Genomic DNA, 6,193 nt, shown 5'->3' with positions numbered 1-6,193 from the left:
GGAGTGGACATCAATTTTTGGTGTGCTGTCGTACTGAGTTTATAATGTTATATTTGACTCAATAAATTAAGCTTTGCTTAAACAATTTTTAATGTGACTGGATACCTTCGGTCTAACTCACGTTCACACAAACGTGCCATAATAATCAAGCTCACACAGAGATGATGAATAAATCTTTCTAAATGTCACATAATAACTGTCTGACATTCTTAAATAGGCACAGAAGTAACCCTGAGATTAATAAAACCTGATACAAGCGCAATCTCAAAATGACTTGGCATGGAATTTGAATTTTTGGCACAAATATTTAAAAAGCAACAGAGAGACACAAAGCTGAGTCTCTGAGAATTGAATTTTTTTCATAATTTAATTGAAAAAGTAAATAAGAAAAATTCATTTATTCAAATGCTTAAAGGGATAATTTACCCCAAATTTCCAGTTCTGTTATTACGTACTCATCTCTCGTCACTTTCTTTATTTCTTAAAAACAAAGATGTTTTGCAGAATGTCCAAGCTGCTCTTTTCCATACAATGACAGTAGATGATTTATGCTCCACAAATGCATTAGAAAAATACAGTAAAATATTTTTGTGTATGGAAGCCCCTTTGTGCCACATAATTAATTAATAAATAAATACATATAAAAATAACAATTATGGTAAATCATAAATATGACAGATGTCAGGTTTGAATATACTTAGAATTATGACATACAAAGTCAAAATTATGAGATATCAAGTCATAATTATGAGATAAAAAGTCAAAATTGGGTCAAAAATATGACAAGTCAGAATTATAAGATACTAAGTGTTAATTATGAGATGGAAAGTTGAACATTCTAAATATGTCAAAATGATAACATAAAAGTCAAAATTATAAGATCAAAGGTCATAATCATGACGAAAAGCCATAACTATGTGACTCAAAGTAATATTTATGACAAAACTATAAAATGTTGGTCAAAATTATGGCCTTTTGTAATACTTATTACTTTGTATCTCATAATCTTGACATTTTGTTTACCAAAGCATAATAATTTACCAAAGCATATTTCATTTTTCTCATGAATAAATGGTCTTTCATATATTTGAGGAAAAAACTGCTATTTAAGCAGTTGTTAAGCACAAAATATTCCCTTTTTAATCTGTTCTTCACGTAAAGGCTCTGAAAGACATTTGTACACTGTGTATTTTATGCTATTTTTATGGTTCTTTTTGGATTTTTGGTTTAGCATCAAAGTACATAAATTTTGTGGTATTATTATAGTTAGTTTTTTTTTTTTTATTCATTGTATAAAACAGAGGGTTGGTTGTTCTTTCTGAAAATCATCTTTTATGCTCCACGAAAAAAAAGAGAAGAAAGTACAGATTTGTACTGACTTGAACTTGATGAATTTAGACTGTTTTCACATGTACCCTGATCGCAGCAAATAGAGAAGGGCAGCAGAGTTTGTTGGAGAGAATGGCAAGCACATCTAACCAGTTGTCCGTCTGACAAGGGCAGTGAGACTGGCTGCTCCACGGCTGTCGCTTGTAGGAAGCTGACACACACACAGTGCCCAGCGGGAAGAGTGTCAGCTCAACCAAAAGAGAATGACAGTCACCAGTGCCGCCGGATCACACATCAGACTCGCTGTCTATTAGTGCACGTGGGTAGGTAAACTGGTGTCATGACTGCAATTCTGTATCTGCCTATGCAGCATGTCAACTTTAAACCCTATTATTAGAATTTACACATAATCCTTTAAAATATCATAGTGTTAACTTGCGTGACGTCAAGCCTGATTTCAGGAGTGCATTACAAATGCTTCAGATTAAATTTGACTTCTTCATAAATAAATAAGTATTTTTAGGCTGGTCCAACTTGGTCCTTGTGTATATTAGCACAGTAATTGGCAGTGCAAATCTTTCATGAAACTGAGCAATAGCAGATGCCCCTGTGAATCACTGGGTCAAGGACTGAGCTGTCATGTGATCATTATGTTTGCTCAGTCTTTAGATTAATTCTAACAAACAGAGCAAGAAATGAACAGAAATGACATTTCCAGTGTATAGACATTTTTGTGCATTTTCTGTATATAGGTGCTTTTATACTGTTTTTTTTTTACCTGTAAGGATCAGTTTTCTAATTTTTCTTTGTAGAAACTTAATGTCGACTAATTCATGTACAATCATAGGCTATATAAATGGATAGTCCTGCATGCAAAAATGAAAATTCTGTAATCACTTACTAAGTCTTATGTAATTTTAAACCTGAATGACTTTCTTTCTTCTGTGGAACATGAAAGAAGATATTTTTCCAAAACCATGTGGCTACCAAAATTCTTCAAAATATCTTCTTTTGTGTTCCAAAGAAAAAAGAAAATATTTATGCTGGTAACCAAACAGCTTCCGAAACCATTTGTTACCAACATTCTTCAAAATGACATCTTTCATGTTCCAAAGACAAGAGAATATTTTGAAGAATGTTGGTAAACAAACATTCTGTCAGGATCATCAGTCTCGCCCTGTGTCCCAATGTTCATACTATCCATCCTAAATACATTTACATGTAGTCATTTAGCAGACTCTTTTATCCAAAGCGACTTACAAATATATTATATATATATATATATATATATATTATGTGAGATTAGAGTAAGTGTGTCCCAAAGCATAGTATGTTGAAAAAAGTATGCCAAAAATCCCCGGATGGTCTACTATTTCAGGTCGATCTGTGCACACTTTAACAACAATCCATTGTGTTTTGGTGAAGGATTCGGTTCAGAACTACAAACACGTATAAAATGCGTTAAAAACTTCAAACATGGTGAAGCTGCATGCATTTAACCTGGTAAAAAAATATATATATATATTCAATGCTATCTGTGTTGTTTTCATCTGCAACAGCAATGTGAACTTTTATAAACATCCGTTTGGTCATTAACTTTTAATTGCATCAATATGCAGAAAATATGAGCAGTGTTCTCTGCATGAAAGACCCACGACTGGCAGATCAACTTGTTACTTCTTTTCTCTTCAATGCGGTAGAAAGTTTAATGAAATGAAATGTGAAGAGTGTTAACTGTGAAAAGATAAGTGACAGGCCAGTTTACAGTAACAGGGTGCGTTGTGATTGGCCGAATGTTTCAAGCGTCTGATGGAAACGTTATGCCCCTCAACATATACTGTTATGGCGTGTCCCGGTCAGAACACCGGCATGACAGGACAAAAACAATTAAACCCATTACAAACGAGGTAGTTATTGCATCCAGTGGGGACATAATTACTGATTATAATGACTTATACTGTGTTTTTATGTGTTGTGTTGCATATCGGGCCACGTGAACATAAAACCATGTCTGCATTTGTGATCGGAGAAACGACAAACAAAGCCTTTCTTTGTGTGAACATTTGGGCGGCGTTTTCCAAATCTTCCCACACAGTGACGTACAGATGTGGGGGCATGTTAGAACGAGACATTTTAGGAGGGCGTGGACAAGTCTTAACTTTATTAAAGAATGTCTCTTTGGATTTGAGACTTTAGTCTTTGCAACTTTACAGATCTTCTTTATGCACCACGAGCTTGTAACACTCCACAGAGAAAGGAAAAATTGAAATCGCATCATATGACCACTTACAATACCAATATGACCACTTAAAAATGAAACACCCGGAACTGTATACCGCAACACAACAAAGACGAATTATATGTTTATATGTGAACGTCTGGAGGGGATGTCGGATGGCGTCATGTGGTGGTGTAATGACGTATGCCATTAATCGATCAATGTGCTATAACATGTAAAACGGGAACATGAAAGGAATATTCTAAAAGCAACTCATGTAAACACCTTAATCATAATATTAGTTTTATTCAGAATAAGGTAAATAATCAGATTACTGATGTCCATGTAAATGTAGTAATTGTCTGGTCTCATCTAGGAATTCCACAGACGAAAGTCTTACAGTTTTGGAACAACATGAGGCTGAGCAAATGGTGACAGAATTTCAATTTAAACTGCAATCTAACTAACTTACAGTATATATTAAATTGTGTATATACATTATAATAATAGATTAATAGTAGAAATATTATATTATAAATAAAACATATAAATATATAAAGACGTACAATGCTGACTTTTGTTTTTAAATAAAGTCTTTGTCATTCTTTTCACAGCAAACGCACCTTAGGTTAATTATACCATGAAAGTTGTTTATTTGTTTGTTGCGCTTTATATTCTCTATATAGACTGCTAGAAAAATTAACATACTCAGCAAGGTCTTAAAGGGATAGTTCAACCAAAAATGAAAATTCTGTCCTTAATTATTCACTCTCATGTCGTTCCAAACCTGTAAGACCTTCATTTATCTTAGGTACACAAATTAGGATATTTTTGATGAAATCCGAGAGCTTTCAGACTCTGCATAGACAGCAACACAACTCGTTCAAGCACCAGAAAGGTAGTAGTTGTTTCTTTGAGCACAAAAAGTGTTCTCATAGTTTCATAAAATTATGGTGGAACCGCTGATGTAACATGGACTATTGTAACTACGTCCTTACTACCTTTCTGGGCCTTGAACCTGTCAGTTGCGTTGCTGTCTATGGAAGGTCAGAGAACTCTCAGATTTCATCAAAAATATCTTTATCCACTCTGAACTGCCCATCTGAGTTCACAATATGAACATCATCCGTGTTTTTTTCAGCTTCAGTCTTCTCTCCCTCACCTAATTTCATCTTTAATGGGTCTGGGATTTAAGAAAGATCTCGTTTCTAGATGTGAGCTTGAACAGCTTGCCCAGGGTGATTGTCAGCAGGCCACGGAATGCATTTCCCCAACTGAGCTTTCGGCCAGATGAGCTAATCAATGCACGGGGCGGCTCATTACAAAAATGACACTCTGAGAGATTTGAATCCGTAGCTTTTTCTTTTGAGGTCTCAAAGGGATCATAACCCACAGGAAGAGGAAACTGAGTAGACCAAACCAATTACACATTTAAACTGACCTTAGGTTCAAGATTTGTATTTGCCATTTGAAATAAGCCAAGCAAAAGTTCTTGCAGGAGTTTGGAGTCAGCACACTTTTCACTTTTTATTTTATTGCTCATTGTTATTTCATTTTATATTGAATTGAATTTATTTTTATTTTATGTTAATATGGTTGAATTTTGTTAAATAGAGGTTCATCCATCAATGCTCAGTCATTCATATCTTGTAGTATAATGGTGATTCTTTAACTTCTAGCACTTTCATATTATTTTTTATTAATGCCCATGGAAGCTTGTTGCCATACATTCATACTTTATTTTTATTTGATTATTATTATTTATTTTTATTTATTTTTTGTATATAGGCCTTTTGATATTAATTTGTCCCATACAAAATAATAATAATAATTATAATAATAATAAAGAATTATGACATGTATAAAACTAATCTGAACAAAAATGAAATAAGAGAAAAAAGTGAAATATAACTGATTTCTATCTTTGATTGGTTGATTGTATTATGGCTTTCTAAAATCTTTTTATCCAAATTGAGTTGGTAAATATGTTTTGTGAACAGTCATTATGCATTTTGAGCAATTATAGACCAATATCTAATCTTCCTTTTATAGGCAAAATTATAGAAAAGGTAGTTTTTAATCAGCTGAACAAATACTTAAACTCAAATGGATACCTGGACAATTTTCAATCTGGTTTTCGACTGCATCACAGCACAGAGACAGCGCTCATTAAGATAATAAATGATATTCGCTTAAATTCTGACTCTGACAAAATATCAGTGCTGGTATTGCTAGATCTCAGTGCTGCGTTTGACACTGTCGATCATAACATACTACTAGAGAGACTGGAAAACTGGGTCGGGCTTTCTGGGATGGTACTCAAATGGTTCAGGTCATACTTAGAAGGGAGAGGTTATTATGTGAGTATAGGGGAGCAAGTCTAAGTGGACGTCCATGACATGCGGAGTCCCACAAGGCTCAATTCTTGCACCGCTCTTGTTTAGCCTGTATATGCTCCCACTAAGTCAAATAATGAGAAAGAACCAAATTGCCTATCACAGCTATGCTGATGATACCCAGATTTACCTAGCCTTATCGCCAAATGACTACAGCCCCATTGACTCCCTCTGCCAATGTATTGATGAAATTAATAGTTGGATGTGCCAGAACTTTCTTCAGTTAAACAAAGAAAAAACTGAAGTTATT

This window comes from Cyprinus carpio, chromosome B22 (genome assembly GCF_018340385.1).
Source record: "Cyprinus carpio isolate SPL01 chromosome B22, ASM1834038v1, whole genome shotgun sequence".
Classification (NCBI taxonomy): Eukaryota; Metazoa; Chordata; class Actinopteri; order Cypriniformes; family Cyprinidae; genus Cyprinus; species Cyprinus carpio.
Note: the sequence above shows the minus strand (reverse complement) of the source record.